The following is a 25,258-nucleotide window of genomic DNA, read 5'->3' as shown; positions in this document are numbered from 1 at the left end:
CCTTAACACCCCACAGATGTTTGACGACTTTTCGTTAAAGTCGGATGTGTAAATGAAAAAAAAATTTCACTAAAGTGCAGTTTTTTCCCCAAATTTACCTTTTTTTTATAAAATGGTAATGGGAGGAAATGCCCCCCAAAATTTGTAACCCCATCTCTTCTGAATATGGAAATACCCAATGTTAGGACGTAAAATGCTCTGCGGGTGAACTAAAATGTTCAGAAGAGAAGGAGTCACATTTGGCTTTTGGAAAGCAAATTTTGCTGAAATGGTTTTTGGGGGGCATATCGCATTTAGGAAGCCCCTGTGGTGCCAACAACATGGCATACTATTTTGGAAACTACACCCCTCAAGGAACGTAGCAAGGGGTACAGTGAGCCTTATCACCTCACAGGTATTTCACATCTTTTTGTTAAAGTTGGATGTGTAAATGAATAAAAAAACATTTTTTTCACAAAAATGCAGGTTTTCCCCAAATTGTACATTTTTACAAGGGGTAATAGGAGAAAATTACCCCCAAAATGTGTTACCCCATTTCTTCTGAGTATGGAAATACCCCATGTGTGGACGTCAAGTGCTCTGCTGGCGCACTACAATGAATTTGTTTGGAATGGAAGTCGGGGGCCATGTGCGTTTACAAAGCCCCCAATGGTGCCAGAACAGTGTACCCCCCCCCCCCACATGTGACCCCATTTTGGAAACTAGACCCCTCACAGAATTTAATAAAGGGTGCAGTGAACATTTACACCCCACTGGCGTTTGACAGATCTTTGGAACAGTGGGCTGTGCAAATGAAAAATTACATTTTTCATTTTCATGGACCACTGTACCAAAAATCTGTCAGACACCTGTGGGGTGTATGTAAATGCTCACTATACCCCTTATTACATTACGTGAGGGGTGTAGTTTCCAAAATGGGGTCACATAAGGGGGGGGTCCATTGTTCTGGCACTATGGGGGCTTTGTAAACACACATGGCCTTCAATTCCAGACAAATTTTCTCTTCAAAAGCCCAATGGCGCTCCTTTTCTTCTGAGCATTGTAGTTCGCCAGCAGAACACTTTACATCCACATATGGGGTATCTATATACTCAGAAGAAATGGAGTTGCAAATTTGGGGGGGCTTTTTCCCTATTTTCCCTTGTGAAAATGAAAAATTTAGGGTAACACCAGCATTTTAGTGAAAAAAAAAATTCTCTCATTTTCTCATCCTGCTTTAACGAAAATTTGTGAAACACATGTGGGGTGTTAAGGCTCACTATACCCCATGTTATATTCTGTGAGGGGTGTAGTTTCCAAAATGGGGCCACATGTGGGTATTTATTTTTTTGCGTTTATGTCAGAACTGCTGTAAAATCAGCCACCCCTGTGCAAATCACCAATTTACGCCTCAAATGTACATAGTGCGCTCTCACTCCTGAGCCTTGTTGTGTGCCCGCAGAGCATTTTATGCCCACATATGGGGTATTTCTGTACTCAGGAGAAATTGTGTTACAAATTTTGGGGGTCTTTATTTCCTTTTACCTCTTGTGAAAATAAAAAGTATTGGGCAACACCAGCATGTTAGTGTAAAACTTTTTATTTTTTACAATAACAGGCCGGTGTAGACCCCAACTTTTCCTTTTCATAAGGGTAAAAGGAGAAAAAGCCCCCAAAATTTGTAGTGCAATTTCTCCCGAGCACGGAAATACCCCATATGTGGCCCTAAACTGTTTCCTTGAAATACGACAGAGCTCTGAAGTGAGAGAGCACCATGCACATTTGAGGACTAAATTAGGGATTGCATAGGGGTGGACATAGGGGTATTCTACGCCATTGATTCCAAAACAGGGTGCCTCCAGCTGTTGCTAAACTCCCAGCATGCCTGGACAGTCAGTGGCTGTCCGGAAATGCTGGGAGTTGTTGTTTTGCAACAGCTGGAGGCTCCGTTTTGGAAACACTGCCGTACAATACGTTTTTCATTTTTATTGGGGGGGGGGGATACAGTGTAAGGGGGTTTATATGTAGGGTTTTACCCTTTATTATGTGTTAGTGTAGTGTAGTGATTTTAGGGTACATTCGCACTGGCGGGTTATGGTGAGTTTCCTGCTAGGAGTTTGTGCTGCAGCAAAAACTTGAAGCAAGAAGCTCACTGTAAACATGGGGGGCAAACCTCCAGCTGTTTCAAAACTACAACTCCCAGCATGTACTGACAGACAGTGCATGCTGGAAGTTGTACTTTCAGTCAGTATTTTCCAACCAGTGTGCCTCCATCTGTTACAAAACTACAACTCTCAGCATGTACTGTTCGCCGAAGGGCATGCTGAGAGATGTAGTTATGCAACAGCTGGAGGTACGCAACTACAACTCCCAGCATGCCGAGACAGCTGGTTGCTGTTTGGGTATGCTGGGATTTGCAGTTTTGTACCATCTGGAGAGCTACAGTTTAGAGACCACTGCACAGTGATCTCCAAACTGTGGCCCTCCAGATGTTGCAAAACTACAAAACCTAGCATGCACAGACAGCAAACTGCTGTGTGGGCATGCTGGGAGTTGTAGTTTTGCAAGATCTGGAGGGCTACAGTTTAGAGACCACTTTATAGTGGTCTCAAACTGTAGCCCTCCAGCTGTTGCAAAACTAAAAATCCCAGCATGTCCAAAAAAGCTGTCTGGGCATGCTGGGAGTTGTAGTTTTGCAACATCTGGAGGGCTACAGTTTAGAGACCACTGTATAGTGGTCTCAGACTGTAGCCCTCCAGATGTTGCTAGGCAACTCACCGGCTTCCTTACGATCCAGCGAGCCAGCCGCACGACATCGCTGCCCTCCGATCACCGTCGCCCGCAGCCTCCGGATGGGTAAGTGGATCTTCTGCCGTCGGACCTCTTCGGTTTCCCCGTCCTGCCCGGCCTATTGTGGGTGGGCAGAACGGGGAAACCGAAAGTTAATCCCCCCGCCCCCGATCTGCTATTGGTCGTCGCTTCTGGCCACCAATAGCAGGGTTAGGAGGGGTGGCACCCCTGCCACCTCACTCCTATCCCTTCAGGGGAATCGTAGGTGTCTTTGACAACCGCAATCTCCCTTATATTCCGGGTCACCATAGACCCGCATGACCAAGAATTGGCGCAAATCGCTAGTGTGAATTCACTAGCGATTTGAGGCGATCATCGACATTGGGGTGTCTGATGACCCCCCTGGGCATTTGCGCAGGGTGCCTGCTGATAGATATCAGCAGTCACCCCAGTCCGGTCCCCGCCCAGCGCGTGGCAGGGACCGGAATTCCCACAGGCGTACAGGTACGTCCTTGGTCCTTAAGTACCAGGGAGCAAAGGCGTACCTGTACGCCATTGGTCCTTAAGTGGTTAAGAGTTGGGGCACAAGTGCTGTATTTTGCAGTGAATTTTGCTGCATATTCTCTTTGAAGTCAATGGGTGGCAAATTCAGCTGTAGAAAATATGCAGCAAAATAATCTGAAAAATACAACATGTGTGACCCTACCCTTAATGTTTAAAACAAGTTAAAGTGATTGACTACAAGTACAAAATAAAAAATAGATAGTGTACAAAAATGTCCACACAAAGGATGCAACGGATAGCAACCAATTAGACTGGACTCCTTTGAGTTTGGCGTCCTCTCTCGGTCAGTGATTGGCTAAGCGTGCGGATACTGCACCGCACTTTTGTCTAGGAGGCAGACAGAAGCATCGGGGAACTGAAAGGAGAAAATGGGAGTTTGCAGGGGACCTAGGGTAGGTAAGTGTAGCTTTTTTTTTTTTTACTTTTTACTAGTAGCATTAACATATACATTTTTATCCATGTCTCTCAACCTCCTTTCCACCTATCCCATATATTTACGCCAAAGGTGGGTATAAGTTCCTACGAATTCATGTAAATGCATGTCATACTGATCCCATGAGCTCTGAAACAGAGCACATGGGATCGGTGGTGGGACTCAGATACAAATGTGATTCCACTGCAACTTCTGAGACTGAAGATCGCACTGTTTTCAGCAGTTTAACCCTGTAGATGTCGCAGTATGTCGACCACTACATCTATAAAATTGACAGGGGGAGGCGGCTCTCTCTGTCACTCATCAGCGACCCCCTTGATGCGGTCGCTATGTTCACATTGTTGCCATGGCATTCTGAGACCAGATCTTGCCTCCGAATCTACCATGTACAGTAGCCTGTGAGGCCCAGACACAGGCTGAGTCTCACAGGTAATACTGACAGGTATATATCATATACAGCAGTACAGATTTACTGCTGTGTATTATATCAGTGATCAGATCATTGCAGCTTTAATTCCCCAAAGGGGACAAAGAAAATTAGATGTTTTAGAAAATAATATAGTGTAAAATAAATGCCCCTAATAAAGCCCTATATTATCAGAAAAAAAAGACGTAATACAATAGATATTGTTGCATGCATAAAGAACTTTTCTATAAAACTATGTTATTGATCTCACTGTGAGAAAAAAAACAAAAAGCAGGCCTGAAATGAATTTTATTTGTCTTGCCTCCAAAAAAGCTGAATAAAAATGATCAAAAAGGTAGCATGTATCGCACAAATTGTATCAATAAAAGGTTCAGCTCGTCTCACACAACTGGGTTGACCGAAAAAAGAGTGGTTTTGTTGTGAATAGGTCAAAAAAACATTAACATTTTTTTAATAACTTGTCTATCACCTTAATTTTACCAACCCACAGAGTAAAGAGAACATGTAATTTATACTACACAGTGAATGCCAAAAAAACAAGAAAACTTTAACATAAATCAAATATATTTTTTTTCATCTTGTCTCCCCAAACATTTTTCAAAATTTTTACCCAATTAATGTACCCAATAATGGTACCAATAAAATCTATAGCTCAAAACCTAACAGAAACAAAACCTAACACACAGCTCTGTATATGGTGTATGATAAACATATATGGTGTATGATAAACATATTAAACACAATTTACTACTAGCATAAAGTACAATGTGTAACGGAAAAAAAAAAAACTATCTCAGAATCACTAAATGTTCTGAACGATGACCAGTGAAGTACCCCTTTAAATAGTCTGGTATGATACTGCCAGGAATAAAAAATTAAATCATGATACAACATTTTTTTTAAGTGAGCATTATGTTGCACACACTGCTCTATCTGCTAAAGGTTTACATACATTTACATAGAGTTTTGTGGTTTAGATTTAGTATAACTTGTAGAGATGAGCGAACTTACAGTAAATTCGATTCGTCACGAACTTCTCGGCTCGGCAGTTGATGACTTATCCTGCATAAATGAGTTCAGCTTTCAGGTGCTCCGGTGGGCTGGAAAAGGTGGACACAGTCTTAGGAAAGAGTCTCCTAGGACTGTATCCACCTTTTCTAGCCCACGGGAGCACCTGAAAGCTGAATAAATGTATGCAGGATAAGTCATCAACTGCCGAGCCGAGAAGTTCGTGACGAATCGAATTTACTGTAAGTTCGCTCATTTCTAATAACTTGTCATTCACACAGGATAACTTCTCAAAGCTGTCTCATTTTATTACTGACAGACTTTTATGTGTGAACATTTATACACAGAGAGCCAAGGAAAAGACTTAAAAGTCATACTGAATCTTTTTTTTCCTTTTTTCCTGAATGTCAAAGAACAATACAACTTTACATACCTAGATTTTTTTTTTAAACAACATGTAGTTAAAGAGGTACTCCACTGCTCAGCGTTTGGAGCAAACTGTTCCGAACGCTGGAGCCGGTGCCGGAGCACTGATGTCATTGCCCCGCCCCCTCATCACAACACACTCTGCCCCCTCAAAGCATGTCTATGGGAGGGGGCGTGACGGCTGTCACGCCCCCTCCCATAGACTTGCATTGAGGGGGCGAGACATGACATCATGAGGAGGCGGGGCTATAACGTCACAAGCTCCCGGAGCTGGCTGCACCATTTGGAACAGTTTGTTCCAAACGCTGAGCAGCGAAGTACCCCTTTAATACCTCTAGGAGAACCCATAACCCCAACCCCCACCCCCTGGAGCTAGAGGGAAAAAAAGACAACACAGGGATTGCTACATAATATTACGACTTCTAATCAGATAATTTACTCCAAACCCTTCTGTACATAACTAGCCCTTTTTTGGATTTTGGGCACTGTAAGAGTCATATCTCCAAAATTTTTCTACAAAATGATGCCAAGCTAGAAGAAATTCTGGAGTTCTATTAGACAGTCAAACTCTAAGGATCAGAATTATTGCACACAAATAATTGCAAAACTAGATCCTTCCAAACTTCATTATTAGACCAATTCCCCAATATCGCCTACAAGAACCTAAGAGAGGAAGCTTCACTTAATATTTTCTTCCTCCTTAGTTCCTGAGTTCTTGAAAATGTTTTGCCCAATAATTCTGAATAACCAGACAGTCCCAGATGATGCAACAAATATCCACTTCCTCCATCCCACAACTAGGTAAAACTAGGTCATTTTAAAGTTGGCAATATTTGATAAGTATATACTTAATCTTTAACCATATATTCTCAATGCATGTTCCAAGAAACACATTTCATTAAGGGCGTGCTCACACGTTAAGGTTGTTAATTGAAGTTATTTAAAAGAAAGGCAGAAATGGATGTGAAAAAAGGAGAAGTCTCAGTATTTTTTTTATACATGTCCTCAATTTATGATCCATTCCTGGCTTTGTAGTTAATATTAGCAAATAAAAACCGAAAGATGTGAACACAGCCTTATGATGTGTGAATGACCCTTAAGTCATTTTGTAAATTTAAGTGGTTTAACATGGAGGGAAAATGTTGTTAATATTTTTTTCATTGATAGCCTACTCACTCATAGTAAATTAAGGCTCTTAACGCAGTTTCATCAAAATATGTCCCCCATCCTCCACATGGAGTTGACCTCACTTTGGATGGGATCCTAACATGCTCATTCTACTCACCTCTTCTGGGCATAAAGCAGGATCCACTATCAATTCAAAAGCTTACATTTGAAGAGGGAGGGGTGTGTGGTTAAGGATAGTTGCCACTCCCCCTCACTTGCAATGCATCCCCCAGACAGAGGCTGTATGCCCAGAAGAAGTTAGTATAGAAAATGTGATCCTATTGTATTACCTGAGCACTGTACTTAGGGATCTCTGCAGCTGGAGATTGGTTGAGAAGCAGTATGACACACTGGGTCCTCACGTCACTCTGAGCCCTGGTGTCACGATTTCTGATATGAAAAGGATCGTGTCTGGGCACCAGAGATAAGTGAAGTTTTTTTTTTTTTTTTTTAATACAGGGCCGCAATCAGGGGGGGGGGGGGGGGGTTCCCCTGTAAGGGGCCCGGACCCCCAGGAGGCCCGGCCGGGACCAAAACTCTTTTTTTATTTATTTATTTTTCAAATTTCTTGTCAGTCAGTGAGTGACTGTCACTCACTGACTGCTGAGGATGGGGGTGGAGGTGGGGGCTCATCATTTTACACTGACTGACAGCCAGTCAGTCACACAGTCCCGGCCACATATACCTCTGAGCCCGGCGTCCGCTGTCACTTTAAAACTGAAATGGTCGCTGGGAGTTATTAACGTGCCGCGCGTGGGCATGTCCGCAGCGCTATGACGCTGCATGCCGGCCCTGAAATCAGAGGAGAGCGGCCCCCCCAAGAAGAGCCGAAGCGGAGTAGCAGCCAGGAAGCCAGGTGACTGACCAACCAACTGGCTGGCCAGGAAGGTAACCACAGCAGGCTGCCTTCAATGCTCTGACCAGTGCTCCTCCAGTCCAGGGGCTTATTTCTCGGACCCATGGGCCCCGGACCAGAGGAGCAGTGGTCGGAGCACAGACATACGGCCTCCAGCTATATACTGTGTATGGCTGGAGGCAGTATGTCTGTGGAGGCACATGGGCCTATAATTACTAAGGGGGTACAGGGGGCCTATAACTAACTGTGGGGGCACAAAAAGGGGCCTATAACTAACTATGGGGCACAAAAGGGGGCCTATAACTAACTATGGGGGCACAAAAGGGGCCTATAACTAACAATGGGGGCACAAAGGGGCCTATTACTAACTATATGGGCACAAAAGGGGGCCTATAATTAACTATGGGGGCTCAAAGGGGGGGCTATAATTACCTATGGGGGGCACAAGGGGGCCTATAACTACCTATGGGGGCACAAAGGGGGCCTATAACAACCTATAGGGGCACAAAGGGGGCCTATAACTACCTATGGGTGCACAAAGGGGGCCTATAACTACCTATGGGGGCACAAAAGGGGACCTATAACTACCTATGGGGGCACAAAAGGGGGCCTATAACTAACTATGGGGGCACAAAGGGGCCTATAACTTCCTATGGGGGCACAAAGGCAGCCTATAACAATGTATGGAAGGCACAGAGGAGGTGTGTATGGGGGCATAGAGGAGGGTCTACAATTATATAGAGGTGGACTTTGTGCTGGAGAAATAAGCCTAAAATGTTTGTCTGGTTGCTCTGAAAGGTTCTGTGGAGACAAGTCTTGGCCAGTAAAAGTCTTCATGTTTCCCTGGGCCGGATGGTGGAAAAAAAAAGAAAACGTGAACGACTCCGATCAGGGAAGACGTCCCCTGTGAGTATCTAAATGTAATTGTAATCATTTATACAGTCTGCAGAGTGCCTTCTGGTATCTACCTCTGTATGGTCAGTGGGGAGATTTATCAGAACCTGTACAGAAGAAAAATGGAGCAGTTTCCCATAGCAACTGTCACGATCACACCCTATCGGTCCAGCCAAGACGCTAGAGAGAGTGTGATGGTGCAAGGGTTAAGGCCACCAGACCTCTGGGTATCCACTACTAGTCCCAGCAAGTCCCCAAATTAACCATTAGATAAACATGTTTCCACCAGAGCTGCCTTCAGAAAGGTGAGCTCATATATTTAGAGATCAAAGATCAGAGCTGATTAATGAAACATTTAATCTGATAAAAGGTATCACAGTGCTGACTATATAAAAATACAGAAACAAATGACATACAGTTACAAAAATATGAAAGAGTTTGGCAAGGCAAGTTCAGAAAACAAAAGATGAAGTTCTTACAGCATGATGATATAGCAGTCCATGAGAGTGAGTTCCAGCTGTTCTTAGGATGGTCTTGTCAACTTGTTGCACAGCATTGAACACCCTGAGTCTAGCATTGTTAAATATTATATATCTTCCTTTTTGGAGGGAGACTCCATTCCCCCCTCCCCTCTGATCCCACCAGGGGGGCATTTCTGTTCCTGGCCCTCTTATCTGGTTGATTATATGATGGGACCAGAGTGCCCCTTACATCCTCCTTCAAAAGAGCCTCTGACTTCAAAGGAGATACAAACAAACAGCCAGACCCCCAATAAAATGCAATACACAAAAAACACAGGATACACCGTCTGAATGACCTCTCACCCATGTCTTGGATAATCCATCACACAGTTTTAATTTATAATACGCATATAGGATTTTAATAATCAGGCCTTGGGCCCGACACCTCCCCCTTAAGATGGAGACAGAGAGATCTTGTCTATCCAGGCTGATAGATCTGTCTCCCTTAACCATCTATTTTTTTTCTTGATACCACAGGCCCTGCATTTCCAGGCAAAGATGGCACTGAAGGGGCCTATTTCCTCATTTAGCTGTCTTTTCTTTGCAACTAAAAGCTGTGGATTGATCTCTACATCCTGAAGGGATCCCTGGCTCTTAGCTTCCTCCACTAGGTCTAGTAGGGGATCCCTACCCAGCCCTTCCTCTGGTGCACTGCATACACTGAGTACCGCCTCCTCAGGGTCATAGTATGCCTTTAGCATATTAATGTGGTACTGTCTCTGCCTCTGACCTTTCTCATCAAGGGCAACTACATATGTGGTGGGTTCTAGGCACTGCAAAATGGGGAAGGGACCCTCCCAGGCAGCCTGCAACTTATTCTGCCTCATGGGGTTCAGAACCATTACCTTCTGTCCCACTTCATAGACCCGGTCCCTTACATTGTGATCATACCAGTACTTCTGCCTGGACTGTGCTGCTATGAGGCTGTCCTGTACCAGCCCAGTCAATGCCTGCATCCTGTCCCTGAATCTCAGAACATACTCCACCACAGAAGTCTCAGGGGCAGGTAGCCCCCCTTCCCATTCTTCACTAACTAAATCTCGGGGTCCCCGCACTTTGTGACCATATAATAACTCAAAGGGCGAGAAACCTGTAGGCTCTTGGGGTACCTCCCTGTAAGCAAATAACAGATGGGGTAAATACTTTTCCCAGTCTCTGCCCTCCGATTCTAAAAATGTTTTTAGCATTTGTTTCAAGGTGCCATTGTTACCGAACACTCTGTCCAACCAATGTAGAGGGTTGTGATCAGTTATGACATTAAAATCCCTGCCATACAGGTATGGCTGTAATTTTTGCAAAGCCCAGACCACAGCTAGACATTCCTTCTCTATGACCGCATAGGCCACTCCCAAATGTTCTGACAGGGGGGTCTCATGGCCCAACCTCAGCAGCTCTTTCCTGTACTGTCTAGGAACCACTAACTGCCTTTCTCTCTCCTGGGCCCCTAGCATGCCTTTGGAAAGGGACTCCCAGTACAAGATATCATTTTCCCAATATACCCGATGCCCATCGGTGTCAACACCTGTATGTTCAGCACGTTGTCTCAGCCCTTCAAGGGAAGGATAACTGCGCAGAGCTTCCCGGAAATGCTCATTTCCCTCCCCCCATCTCGTGGTATCAGGGAGCACATTTCCCCCAGGGGAACTAGCATCTCCACCTTCCTCTGCTGGGGCTTGCAAGTCACACAGCTTGCCCCTTGCATCATCATCCTCCCTTCCTTTTAATTATTAATTATCAATCCCCTGCACTCCCTCCCAGTTATCACGTTTCGCAGTGTCTCCCAAAGTCTCGCACAGTACCTCAGAATGAACAGGGCTCTCTCCTAGCCCATCCGGTGTGCAGGTAGTGTCCTCTGGAGCATAATGACAGAGCATCCGACCCAAATCATTCCCCAACAGAACATTAACAGGGATGTCCTCAGAGACCCCACCTCCCGCAAACCTTTGCCTGTACCCCAATCCAGGTACACACGGGCCATGGGCACAGCAGGTCGCACACCTCCAATTCCTTTTAAAGCCATGGTTCTTCCAGGGATGATGTCCTCTGTATCCCCCACTTCAGGCCGCACCAAGGTAAATGAGGCTCCAGAATCTCGTAACCCCACTGTCACCCGGTCACCCACAGTTACACTCTGCAGGTTATCAGCTCTTTTCTCCACCGCTCCGGACACCAGAAGAACAGCTGTGTGTCCTCCAGCTACTGGTGGAGAATTATTTTTGTTGGGGCAAGTGGCACTCAGGTGCCCAATATTGTTGCATCTGTAACATCGGCGGGTGTCCCCCTGACCAAATGTGGCTCCTGTTGCTTTTGGGGATGATGGCAAGAATTTTCCGGCTGGCTTGGTGCTGCTGGTGGTGCTCTGTGGGTGTGTGGCTCCCCTCCAGGTACTTGCTCCAGCTTGTGCAGATCCACGCTTTGCTGCTGGCGCCCGGTTATTGGCAAAGTCATCTCCTAGTTCTGCTGCTTCCATTGCTGTCTTGGGCTTGCGGTCCAATATCCACTCTGGCTTCAAAGCTCCGTGTTTGGAGAAACTGATCCAGGACCATCAAGTCCTCCAGGGCCTCATAGGTAGTGACTTGTAGGCCCCCAGTCCATTGCCTGACTGCAGTCCTTAGCTGACCTGCATGTTCAGTGCAGCTTTCCATGGCATTTTGTTGCAAAGTCCTAAATCTTTTCCGATAAGCCTCTGGAGTCAGATTAAAACTTTTTAGCAGGGCAGATTTTATTGCCTCATAGTCCTGGTCACTTTCAGAGGGAAGCGAAGCAAACACATCCAGAGCTTTCCCTCGCAGACGTGGGGTTAGATATCATCCCCACTGTTCCTTAGGTAGATGGAACTGTCGGCAAACCTTTTCAAATCCCCTCAGGAACACATCCAGATCACCATCTTTCTCCAACATGGGGAAATGCTCCAAGCAGGGTTTGTGGTCTTCTTGATCCTGCACATCACTCCGTGCGGATGAAGCATCCCCTCTCAGCCTCAGAACCTCCAGTTCATGCCTTTGCTGGGCCTCTCTTTCTGCGGCTTGTGCCTGGGCCTCTCTTTCTGCGGCTCGTGTCTGGGCCTCTCTCTCTGCGGCTCATGCCTGAGCCTCTCTCTCAGCAGTTTGGTACTGGAGAAGCAGTTGGAGTTTCATATTGGCATCTACATTCCCAAGGTGTTGTAAGGCAGTCCGCATATAAGAGTCCAAGGCCTCATGTGGAGTACTGTCCTGATGGGGAGTAATGTTGTATTCCCCAGGAGATATCAGTCCTTGGATGGCAGTTCCAGCCGTAGGACTTTGTCTCATGTCACTCAGCTCTTCTGCACGGTCATCATACTCCACAAGATTAGCAATAAGTTGTTCCTTGTTCTTTCCTGCAGTAGGGATGTCCTTTTCTTGGCACATTAGCTCCAGTGCAGGCTTGGACTGCTTGCGATATGCCTCCATATTTCCGAGATGAGACAGAGGAGGTAAAGCAGAAGATGGGGAGGACAGAACTGTCTTGCACTCTTTTTGTATGTCTTTTAAACCAGCACTGAGCTCTGTCTTTAGAATTTACCCACAAGAATATGTATGCAATTTCTTTTTAGTGCTAAGATTTCCTTACAGGTAAAATCCAGCAAGCACTAAAAATCTCTAAATATATCCCGACGCTGCCACCAGTTGTCACGATCACACCCTATCGGTCCAGCCAAGACGCTAGAGAGAGTGTGATGGTGCAAGGGTTAAGGCCACCAGACCTCCGGGTATCCACTACTAGTCCCAGCAAGTCACCAAATTAACCCTTAGATAAACGTGTTTCCACCAGAGCTGCCTTCAGAAAGAGATCAAAGACCAGAGCTGATTAAACATTTAATCTGATAAAAGGTATCACAGTGCTGACTATATAAAAATACAGAAACAAATGACATACAGTTATAAAAATATGAAAGAGTTTGGCAATGCAAGTTCAGAAAACAAAATATGAAGTTCTTACAGCATGATTATATAGCAGTCCATGAGAGTGAGTTCCAGCTGTTCTTAGGATGGTCTTGTCAGCTTGTTGCACAGCATTGAACACCCTGAGTCTAGCATTGATAAATATTATATATCTGCCTTTTTGGAGGGAGACTCCATTCCCCCCTCCCCTCTGATCCCACCAGGGGGGCATCTCTGTTCCTGGCCCTCTTATCTGGTTGATTATATGATGGGACCAGAGTGCCCCTTACATTCTGCTTCAAAAGAGCCTCTGACTTCAAAGGAGATACAAACAAACAGTCAGACCCCCAATAAAATGCAATACACAAAAAACACAGGAAACACCGTCTGAATGACCTCTCACCCATGTCTTGGATAATCCATCACACACAGTTATAATTTATAATACGCATATAGGATTTTAATAATCAGGCCTTGGGCCTGACAGCAACCAATCAGGTGGCTTCTTTTTTTTTCAGGGACTTTCTTAAAAATTAAAGAAGCAATCTGATTTGTTGCTATGAGCAACTTCTCAATTTTTCCTCTGCACAGGTTTTTATAACTCTCCCCTGGTATGTGGGAATATTTGCAAATTTTAGGGTGGTTTCACAGTATTAAGAATAGGGTATATTAGATTATAGCTGTCAGGATCCGGACTGGTATGCAGCGAGGACACTGGTGGTGGATCCTCTGTGTCAGAGAGGGATTGGCGTGGACCGTACCGGAGGACCGGTTCTAAGTTGCTACTGGTTTTCACCAGAGCCCGCCGCAAAGCGGGATGGTCTTGCTGCGGCGGTAGCAACCAGGTCGTGTCCACCGGTAGCGGCTCAACCTCACTGACTGCTGAAACTGGCGTGGTACAGGAGGACTAGACAGAGGCGAGGTCAGACGTAGCAGAAGGTCAGGGCAGGCGGCAAGGTTCGTAGTCAAGGGCAACGGCAGAAGGTCTGGAAACACTGGTAAAGGCACTCACAAAACGCTTTTACTAGGCACTAAGGCAACAAGATACGGCAAGGACAGGAAGGGGAAGTGGGTTTAAATAAGCCTGGAGCAGATGGAAGCTAATTACACTGATTGGGCCAGGCACCAATTAATGGTGCACTGGCCCTTTAAATCTCAGAGAGGCGGTGCGCGCGCGCCCTAGAGAGCGGGGCCGTGCGCCGGGATCTGACAGCCAGGGAACGGGACAGGTGAGTAGATTGGGATGCGACCCACGGACTGGCGTGTCCCGCTACGCGGATCGCATCCCTGCCGGCAGTGACGGTGCAGCGCTCCCGGTCAGCGGGTCTGACCGGGGCGCTGCAGAGGGGAGAATGCCGCGAGCGCTCCGGGGAGGAGCAGGGACCCGGAGCGCTCGGCGTAACAGTACCCCCTCCCCTTAGGTCTCCCCCTCTTTTTATCTGCATGTCCCTTCATAGGAGACGAGGCCAATAGGAGACACTCTTGAGTCTCCTTCCGGATAACGGAGAAGTCCCGGGTTACTTCATCTACGGCAGGAACTCCAGAAGAAGTGGGAATGGGGAGGGGGGCAGAGGGAGAATCCTGCCACGGGGCGGAGTGGTACCAGGAAGGAGGCTATGAGGAGGAAAGATCTCTGCTTGTTTTTTGCAGGAAACATCAGAAAAGTCCTGGTAAGCCTTGGGAGGGCCCGGTAAAGGTGGAGCCTCAGGGGTATGACAAGTGGGAGCAGATGTGAGGCATTGTTTGTGACAAGAAGGACCCCAACTTTTGATCTCCCCGGTGGTCGGTGGTCGAGGGTAGGAGCATGACGTTGGAGCCACAGCAGGTCGAGAAGAACTTCAGAGGTGCAGTTAGGCAGAACGAAAAATTAAGTTTTTTCATGGTGAAGTCCAATGCTCATGGGCAGGGGTTCAGTGCGGTAGCGCCCAGTGCAGTCTAATTTTTCTCCGTTAACAGAAGAGATAAAGAGCGGTTTGACGAGACGGGTTACTGGGATACTGAACCTATTAACGAAAGAGGCCTTTCCAGACAGGAGACTGACCACGAAAGCCATCTTAGACCGTTCAGTGGGGAATTGGTCTGACATCATCTCTAGGTGCAAGGAACACTGGGAACCCATGGCACAATTTAGAGTTCCCATCGAACTTGTCAGGTAGGGACAAGCGGAGTCTGGAAGTGGCAACTTGCTGCGGAGGAGAAGCAGGAGCTGGTGGAGGAGATCCACTACACGGATCGCATCCCCGCCGGCAGTGATAGTGCAGCGCTCCCGGTCAGTGGGTCTGACCGGGGCGCTGCAGAGGGAAGAACGCCGCGAGCGCTCCAGGGAGGAGCAGGGACCCGGAGCGCTCGGCGTAACAATAGCAGAGCGTGGCGTAGTAAAATACTTTGCAGCACAGTGTTTTACTGCACTTCAAACTGCTATAACCTAAAAAAAAAGGGTTGGGGGGTCGCTCTGGGGGCAGACTCGGGGTAAAGACACTGCTGGGGCCCTGGCCTTGAGCTGTGTAAGGGGCCCCGAAATTTCTGATGGCAGCCCTGTTTTTAAATTATAATTATAATATATATTTATATTCTTTTCTTTTTGAATTTCTTTTTTGTCTTGTCCACAGTGCTCTCTGCTGACACCTTATGCCCATATCAGGAACTGTCCAGAGTAGGAGAAAATCCCCATTGCAAACCTATGCTGCTCTGGACAGTTCATGACACGGACAGAGGTGTCAGCAGAAAGCACTGTGGACAACACAAAAAATAAATTCAAAAAGAAAAGAATTTCCTCTGTAGCATGCACCTGCTAAAAAGTACTGGAAGGGTAAAGATTTTTAATAGAAGTCATTTACAAATCTGTTCAACTTTCTGGCACCAGTTGATTTAAAAAAAAATATTCCACCGGAGTACCCCTTTAAGAATTGTGCCTTCTTACATTTTGGCGCAAGTCTATCAGTCAATCATAAGTCTATAAGTCAATAATTTCACTGGTTTAGAAAAAAGTGCTTTCAACAAGATTTTTCCATGAGTTAGGTAAGGTGTGTGGATTTGTGCCTAATTTATCATATAGTGCGCGTCTTTTTGATGAATTTAGCACACACAAAAAAAATCCCAATATGCTCTCTTTTCTTGTTGAGTAAAGAAGTAGTTTATAGCAAATTACCATTTATAAACAGGTTAACAACTGAACATTTAACCTCCAATGTGGGAATCAGATTGTTTTTTTTTTTTACTTTGCAGCTCTAGTGCCATAGAGCCAGTGTCAAGCTATGCCTCCTATTGCCCTTTCCCCTCCTTTCTCTTCTTTCTCTTTCTTCTTTTCTTTCCCTCTAGTACCCCCCCCCCCCTTTTTTTCCTCCCCTTTCCTCTCTCTCTCTCTCTCTCTCTCTCTATATATATATATATACACTGCTCAAAAAAATGATGGGAACACTAAGATAACACATCCTAGATCTGAATGAACTAATGGTATGAAATACTTTCGTCTTTACATAGTTGAATGTGCTGACAACAAAATCACACAAAAATGATCAATGGAAATCAAATTTATCAACCCATAGAGGTCTGGATATGGAGTCACACTCAAAATCAAAGTGGAAAACCACACTACAGGCTGATCCAACTTTGATGTAACGTCCTTAAAACAAGTAAAAATGAGGCTCAGTAGTGTGTGTGGCCTCCACATGCCCGTATGACCTCCCTACAATGCCTGGGCATGCTCCTGAGGAGGTGGCGGATGGTCCCCTCAGGGATGTCCTCCCAGACCTGGACTAAAGCATCCGCCAATTACTGGACAGTCTGTGGTGCAACGTGGTGTTGGTGGATGGAGCGAGACATGATGTCCCAGATCGGATTCAGGTCTGGGGAATGGGAGGGCCAGTCCATAGCATCAATGCCTTCCTCTTGCAGGAACTGCTGACACACTCCAGCCACATGAGGTCTAACATTGTCTTGCATTAGGAGGAACTCAACCACACCAGCATATGGTCTCACAAGGGGTCTGAGGATCTCATCTCAGTACATCTCATGCTACCTCTGGCAAGCACATAAGGGCTGTGTGGCCCCCAAAGAAATGCCACCCCACACCATTACTGACCCACCGCCAAACCGGTCATGCTGGAGGATGTTGCAGGCAGCAGAACGTTCTCCACGTAGTCTCCAGACTCTGTCATGTCTGTCACATGTGCTCAGTGTGAACCTGCTTTCATCTGTGAAGATCACAGGGAGCCAGTGGTGAATTTGCCAATTTTGGTGTTCTCTGGAAAATGCCAGACATCCTGCACGGTGTTGGGCTGTAAGAACAACCCCCACCTGTGGACGTTGGGCCCTCATACCACCCTCATGGAGTCTGTTTCTTTTTTTTTTTTAAGTATTTATTTATTCAAATCTTGCATCATAATAAACAGTCATTATCAACAAGATAAACAAAATAAACAGCCTGCGTAAATGTCCAGAGACCGACTCCTCCATAATGACAGGGAGCAATACACATATAGCCCCATACAACAAACAACCACTCATTCACTCATGCATACTTCCCGGTAACCCCAACCCCCCTCCCAATGCCCTCCCCTGAGAGACCAGTAGCACACCGTAGGAGACCTACTGGGACAATCTAGCCAGGGGGGGGGGGGGGGGGGTTGGGTCAGCCGATACATCTAGGAGAAGCCATGGGGTCCACACCCTGTCAAATTTCCTCGAGTCCCCCCACACCGCCAGCAGGCCTCAGATACTGAGGGGTAGATTCTATGCAAAACTGAGGGCACTCTGTACCACCGGGACATGATTTTATAATTGGTCTCTTGGGCTCGGCAAGAGATAGACATCTTGTGGCACAATCTAAAGGCCACTGACCAGTCTGACGGAGCAAACGTAGTGCATAGTTACGACTCCCAAGCCCCCACAAACATCGGGAGAGTCTGCTCTGCTTCTTCTAGGAGTAATCCATATATCTGAGAAACAGTTCGTGTGAGCGGGGAGGAGGAGGCACACAATTCCTCAAATGGGAGAAGGGGTCTATTCAGTTGAAGTTGCCGGCCCGTAGTGTCTACAAAAGGTTTAAGATGGAGGTACTGCATGTACAGTGCTGGCGTGCGGAGGTGCTCGGGCACCAAAGCCGTGTAGGGGCGGATCATCGAACCCTCAAGGAATCCCCTGATCGGCAGAGTGGGAGGTTCCGAAAAGCCCAAAAAAGAGGAGCGGGCAAGGCCAGGAGGAAAGAGAGGGTTACCCAGGAGGGGGGTGAGGGGATAGACCTATGAGACAGACTTCGTTGGAAAAACGTGATCAGTTCCCCTATGACCCATGGGAAGGTAGACCGCCTAACACCCGTCAGAGCATATGGAGGCAACCATGGTAGGGCTCGGAAAGCCCTGGCCTCGTCGGTGAGCTCTACCTCCGTCCATCTCCTGGTAGGAGAGCCATATAGGAAATCCAGGAATCTGGTCAGAGAGGCAGCCATATAGTAGGCTTTGCAGTCAGCGACTGCCAGCCCCCCCCCCCCCCCCCCGACTGCTTTCACCTGAGTAAAACCGCCCTAGAAATCCTGGACGGCCTCCCCGCCCAGATAAAGGAGCGAAACAGTTTGTCTACTCTGCAGAAGAAAGCGGGTGGGACGCATACCGGTACCGTCTGGAAAAGGTAAATGAGTCTGGGTAACACATTAATTTTCAGTATTCCTATCATGCCCATCCATGAAAACAACCCAGACGACCTTTTTGTTAAGTCCCCTTCTAAAGTACATAACAGAGGCAGGTAATTCAGACTATACCCCTCTTGAGGGTTCACTGGGACCTGTATGCCCAAATACTTGATCGAGCCCGTGGCCCAGCGAAACGAGTATTCCCTTTTCAGTCGTGACACTTCAGAGGCAGAGAGGGTGAGATTTAGAGCTACACTTTTGGACATGTTAATCCTATGGTTACTGAAGTGCGAGACACGGCTAAGGACACTCATGACCGCGGGCAAAGAGGTGTGGGAAGAGGAGATATAGAGGAGCAGGTCATCCGGAAAGGCCGAGCAGAGGTGCACACTACCATCCCGGGAGAACCCCTGGATATGGGGGTCAGATCTGAGAGCAATCAGGAGGTACTCCATACAAAGAACATATAAAAGTGGGGAGAGTGGACACCCCTGTCTCGTTCCGTTGCGGATGGTGATCGGGGAGGAAAGAGAACCATTTACTCTGATTCTAGCCTGCGGGTCCCTGTATAAGGCCAATATTCTACCCAACATGTTCGGGCCCAGTCCTATCTGTCTCAATGACGCCTCTATGAACCTCCAGTCCACCCGATCAAAGGCCTTCTCGGCGTCAAGGGACAAGAGCATCAGTGGTTGTTTGGTTGCCACAGCTCGATGTACAATAGAGTAGGCCCAAAAATAATGATCGGGGGCCACGTGCATGGGATTAGCGTGGTTACACCTGAGCGCTCTGAACTCAGAACCAATGTGTCCAACAGAAAAAATGGCAACACACGCAATAGTAACTGCTCAAAGACTTCTTTTATATATTCAAGAGATTTAATACATCTCGCAGGAAAAGAAAAATATTCACCCAAGTGCACAATAATATTTCAGCAGTGTCCAGCAGGAGATTTCATGGGCTTGCCAGGTTCTCAATCCTTGTGCGACCTGTGTCCATTAGTACGGCCATCTCCTACACCCGAGGGTGTGTCGGTAAATGCAACGTTTCGAAGGAAACACCTTCTTTGTCAAGCATTCATTGTAGGAGATGGCCATACTAATGGACACAGGTCACACAAGGATTGAGAACCTGGCGAGCCCATGAAATCTCTGGCTGGACACTGCTGAAATATTATTGTGCACTTGGGTGAATATTTTTATTTTCCTGTGAGATGTATTAATCTCTTGAATATATAAAAGAAGTCTTTGAGCAGTTACTATTGCGTGTGTTGCCATTTTTTCTGTTGCACACAATAGAGTAGGCCCGCACAGTGTTATCCCGAGCCTCTCTAGTTCTGATGAAACCTGATTGATCGGGGTGGACCAGAGGACCAATGATGGATGCCATACGGTCTGCCAATATCTTTGCAAACAACTTTGTGTCTGCATTAAGGAGGGATATATGCCTATAACTCGAGCATGAATTCGGGTCCCGCCCTTCCTTGGGGATAACAGTTATAATAACACCCAGAGACGCCGCCGGGAACCTGATCTCGGGGGAGATGGAATTAAAGGTTCTACACAGGAAAGGGAGGAGGACATATTTCAGGGACTTAAAGAATTTGGCCGTATAGCCATCTGGGCCCGGACTCTTACCCGACTTCAGCTGTGAGATGGCATGAGATATTTCCTACTCTGTAAAGGGGGCATCCAAAAAAGTCTATTTCTCCCTCTGGGAGTCGGGGGAGAGCAGTTTGCTGAATATAGTCAACAGGGGCACCATTCGGGGAGGGTGCAGAGGTATCCTGGGTCTGGGTAGGGAGGTTATATAACTCAGAGTAATATGTCTCAAATGCCGTCAGAATCTCATCAGTGAGATGAGTCTTCTTACCATCTCGGGCAGTGATAGACGGGACGTACAACGACGCCCTCCTCTATCTGAGAGCTTGGGCCAGGTATTTCCCGGGCTTGTTGCCCCATTCATAAAACGCCCTCGAACAGAACTGGCGAAACTGTTTATATGAATCGTTCAACGAGGCACAAATGTCATGTCGCATCCTAATGAGATCCCTCAGCGTGGCTTCTTGTAATGAGCGTTTATGTAAAGCCTCCAATCTAGAGAGATGAGCATAAAGGCCCTGCAATTTGGATGCTTTTTCACGTTTGAGACGGGTACCATGACTAATCAGGACCCCTCGGATCACACATTTGAGCGCCTCCCATTGTACAGGTAAGGGCGTTTGGTCAGAAGCATGCACAGCAAGGAAATCAGTCACAGCTTTCCTCAAATCCGCCAAACACACAGTGTCAAGGAGTAGGGACTCATTAAGACGCCACATGAACTGCGGTCTACTCAGAGAAGGCATAGAGAGCGTGCAGTAAACCGGTGCATGGTCCGACAGAAACAAGTGATCAATTTGTGTGGAGGAAAGCCTGGATAAGTAAAAGTGTGGGAGGAAAATATAATCAAGTCGGCTATACGTTGAGGGCTAGAAAAATGTGTGTAGTCCTTGTCCCCCGGATGTTGGAAACGCCACACATCGCACAGTTGTAGAGAATGCAGCAGTTTTCTGAGTCTGTTCAGTTGTCGGTAAGAGATAGCAGTGCTTTGTGTCGAAGTGTCCAACAAAGGCTGGAGAGGGAGATTAAGGTCCCCACCCACCAACAGCATACCCTGGGCGAAAGTCTCCAAGTCCTCCAAGGCTTTCATAAGGAATGGTACCTGGGAGGTGTTGGGTGCATAAATGGAAGCACCCTTAACAAATAAATAGAGAGCCTCCGAGTCCACCTTCACTGCTTGCACATCAATAGGGAGCGAACAGTGAAAACCGATAGAGACTCCCTTGGAACGTGCGTCAGGATTAGGGCTGTGAGCCCAGGTGGTAAAGTACCGCCCCAACCTGTCCGGGATATGTCCTTTTTTAAAATGGGTCTCTTGCAAACATAAGATCTTAACTTTCTGTTTATGCATGTGATAAAGAATCTGAGACCTCTTCTCCGGCACATTAAACCCCTGCACGTTTAAAGTGGCAGCTTTTACCTCCGCCATCCTACGGCCGCTGGTAGTCCAGACAAGGGGAGGCGATGTGGGCGCGGCGGGACACTCAAGGCGACCATCAAGGAACAGGCACCTAAAAGAAAGAAAGGAGAGAGAAAAATCAATAAATAAACAATAAGGAGAGATAACGGGTTAGTAGAGCTATAAGGAGGGACAAAAGCAAAAAGCAAGAATCACTTGCGCTAGGACACTAGTGGCAGTTTCTAACACTATCACCCAAAGGGTGTGCAACTCGCACACCAACCCTATATGGGGGTGATGAGACAAAGAACAGGATACTCAAATCAAGAGAGATTTAAGCAAAAACCAAACTAACTAAGAATTATAGGCGGAATGCATACGTCTGCCCACGGCCATGACTCGTAAGCAGTGAGACTCCCTATCAGAGTAATTTTACAGTATGAAGCGGGGAGGAAAGGATTAAGACAACACTGTCCAGTTGGCTAGAGGAAAACACTGTTCGCACAGGCAGACAGGGATGGAAGAAAGAACAAACCATTTTCCAAGGGGGGGGGGGTGGAAATAGGAAGACGGATAGGGAAAGGGGGGAAAGAAAGAGGAATGTGGATGAAAACGGGAAAAGGGAGGAAGAGGCAGGGAAAAGGAGGAAGAGGCAGGGTAAAGGAGCAAGAGGTGTCACGATGCCGGCTGGCAGGAGGTGGATCCTCTGTGCCAGAGAGGGATTGGCGTGGACCGTGCTAGTGGACCGGTTCTAAGTCACTACTGGTGTTCACCAGAGCCCGCCGCAAAGCGGGATGGTCTTGCTGCGGCGGTAGTGACCAGGTCGTATCCACTAGCAACGGCTCAACCTCTCTGACTGCTGAAGATAGGCGCGGTACAAGGGAGTAGACAGAAGCAAGGTCGGACGTAGCAGAAGGTCGGGGCAGGCAGCAAGGATCGTAGTCAGGGGCAACGGCAGGAGGTCTGGAACACAGGCTAGGAACACACAAGGAAACGCTTTCACTGGCACAATGGCAACAAGATCCGGCGAGGGAGTGCAGGGGAAGTGAGGTGTACATAGGGAGTGCACAGGTGAACACACTAATTAGAACCACTTGCGCCAATCAGCGGCGCAGTGGCCCTTTATATCGCAGAGACCCGGCGCGCGCGCGCCCTAGGGAGCGGGGCCGCGCGCGCCGGGACAGGACCGACGGAGAGCGAGTCAGGTACGGGAGCCGGGGTGCGCATCGCGAGCGGGCGCCACCCGCATCGCGAATCGCATCCCGGCTGGAGGCGGTATCGCAGCGCACCGGGTCAGTGGATCTGACCGGAGCGCTGCAGTAGCGAGAGTGTAGCGAGCGCTCCGGGGAGGAGCGGGGACCCGGAGCGCTCGGCGTAACAGTACCCCCCCCCTTGGGTCTCCCCCTCTTCTTAGAGCCTGAGAACCTGAGGAGCAGACTTTTGTCTAGGATATTGTCCTCAGGTTCCCAGGATCTCTCTTCAGGACCACAACCCTCCCAATCGACCAAAAAAAAAGTTTTCCCTCTGACCTTCTTGGAGGCCAGTATCTCCTTTACGGAGAAGATGTCCGAGGAGCCGGAAACAGGAGTGGGAGAAACAAGTTTGGGAGAGAAACGGTTGATGATGAGTGGTTTAAGAAGAGAAACGTGAAAGGCATTAGGAATACGAAGAGAAGGAGGAAGAAGAAGTTTGTAAGAGACAGGATTAATCTGGCACAAAATTTTGAAAGGACCAAGATAGCGTGGTCCCAATTTGTAGCTAGGGACACGGAAGCGGACATATTTAGCGGAGAGCCATACCTTGTCTCCTGGAGAAAAAATGGGGGGAGCTCTTCTTTTCTTATCAGCAAACTTTTTCATGCGTGATGAAGCCTGTAAGAGAGAATTTTGGGTCTCTTTCCATATGGTGGAAAGATCACGAGATATTTCATCCACAGCGGGCAAACCAGAGGGCAAGGGAGTAGGGAGGGGGGGAAGAGGGTGACGGCCGTACACCACGAAAAATGGGGATTTGGAGGAAAATTCAGAGACTCTGAAGTTATACGAGAATTCGGCCCATGGTAGAAGATCTGCCCAGTCATCCTGGCGGGAGGAAACAAAATGCCGTAAATAATCACCCAGGACCTGGTTAATTCTTTCTACTTGCCCATTGGATTGAGGATGATAGGCAGAAGAAAAGTTTAATTTAATCTTGAGTTGTTTACAGAGAGCCCTCCAGAATTTTGACACGAATTGGACGCCTCTATCCGAGACGATCTGCGTGGGCAACCCGTGAAGACGAAAAATGTGTACAAAAAATTGTTTTGCCAACTGAGGCGCTGAAGGAAGACCAGGAAGAGGGATGAAATGTGCCATCTTGGAGAATCGATCAACGACCACCCAAACAACAGTGTTGCCACGGGATGGGGGTAAGTCTGTAATAAAGTCCATACCAATCAGAGACCAAGGCTGTTCGGGGACAGGCAGAGGATGAAGAAGACCAGCGGGCTTCTGGCGAGGAGTCTTATCCCGGGCACAGACAGTGCAGGCTCGCACAAAATCCACAACATCCGTCTCCAGAGTCGGCCACCAATAGAAACGAGAGATGAGTTGCACGGATTTCTTGATGCCCGCATGACCTGCGAGATGGGAGGAGTGACCCCATTTGAGGATTCCGAGGCGTTGGCGTGGAGAGAAAAGGTCTTCCCTGGAGGAGTTTGCCTGATGGAGGCTGGAGAAGTGGAGATCAGGCAGTCAGGAGGAATGATGTGTTGCGGAGAGAGCTCTACTTCCGAGGCATCCGAGGAACGAGAGAGAGCATCGGCCCTAATGTTCTTATCGGCAGGCCGAAAGTGAATTTCAAAATTAAATCGGGCAAAGAACAGAGACCACCTGGCCTGGCGAGGATTCAGCCGTTGGGCAGACTGGAGATAGGAGAGGTTCTTGTGATCGGTGTAAATAATAACTGGAAATCTTGATCCCTCCAGCAGATGCCTCCATTCCTCAAGTGCTAATTTAATGGCTAGTAGCTCTCGATCCCCGATGGAGTAGTTCCTCTCCGCCGGAGAGAAGGTCCTAGAAAAAAACCCACAAGTAACAGCATGCCCGGAAGAATTTTTTTGTAGAAGGACCGCTCCAGCTCCTACTGAGGAGGCATCAACCTCCAATAGGAAGGGTTTAGATGGGTCAGGTCTGGAGAGCACGGGAGCTGAAGAAAAGGCAGACTTGAGCTGTTTAAAGGCGTCTTCCGCTTGAGGAGGCCATGACTTAGGATTGGCATTCTTTTTGGTTAAAGCCACGATAGGAGCCACAATGGTGGAAAAATGTGGAATAAATTGTCTGTAATAATTGGCGAACCCCAAAAAACGTTGGATAGCACGGAGTCCGGAGGGGCGTGGCCAATCTAAGACGGCAGAGAGTTTGTCTGGATCCATTTGTAGTCCCTGGCCAGAGACCAAGTATCCTAGGAAAGGAAGAGATTGACATTCAAACAGACATTTCTCCATTTTGGCATAAAGTTGATTGTCACGAAGTCTCTGAAGAACCATGCGGACATGCTGGCGGTGTTCTTCTAGGTTGGCAGAAAAAATCAGGATATCGTCCAGATACACAACAACACAGGAATATAAGAGATCACGAAAAATTTCATTAACAAAGTCTTGGAAGACGGCAGGGGCGTTGCACAGG

At 47.3% G+C, this 25,258-nt stretch overlaps 1 protein-coding gene across 2 annotated transcripts in view; it reads right to left on the bottom strand.

Annotated features, from left to right (window-relative positions):
- Nucleotides 1-25,258, bottom strand: part of ZNF593OS (ZNF593 opposite strand) — an 84,855-nt gene that overhangs the window by 27,583 nt on the left and 32,014 nt on the right. For both annotated transcript variants that reach the window (XM_056557464.1, XM_056557465.1), the window contains exon 2: nt 21,615-21,705. The gene's annotated coding sequence lies outside the window, so the exon portion shown is untranslated. The remainder of the gene's footprint in view (nt 1-21,614; nt 21,706-25,258) is intronic.

This window comes from Hyla sarda, chromosome 2, assembly GCF_029499605.1.
Source record: "Hyla sarda isolate aHylSar1 chromosome 2, aHylSar1.hap1, whole genome shotgun sequence".
In the NCBI taxonomy this organism is placed as follows: domain Eukaryota; kingdom Metazoa; phylum Chordata; class Amphibia; order Anura; family Hylidae; genus Hyla; species Hyla sarda.
This window is presented reverse-complemented; position numbering and strand designations above follow the sequence as displayed.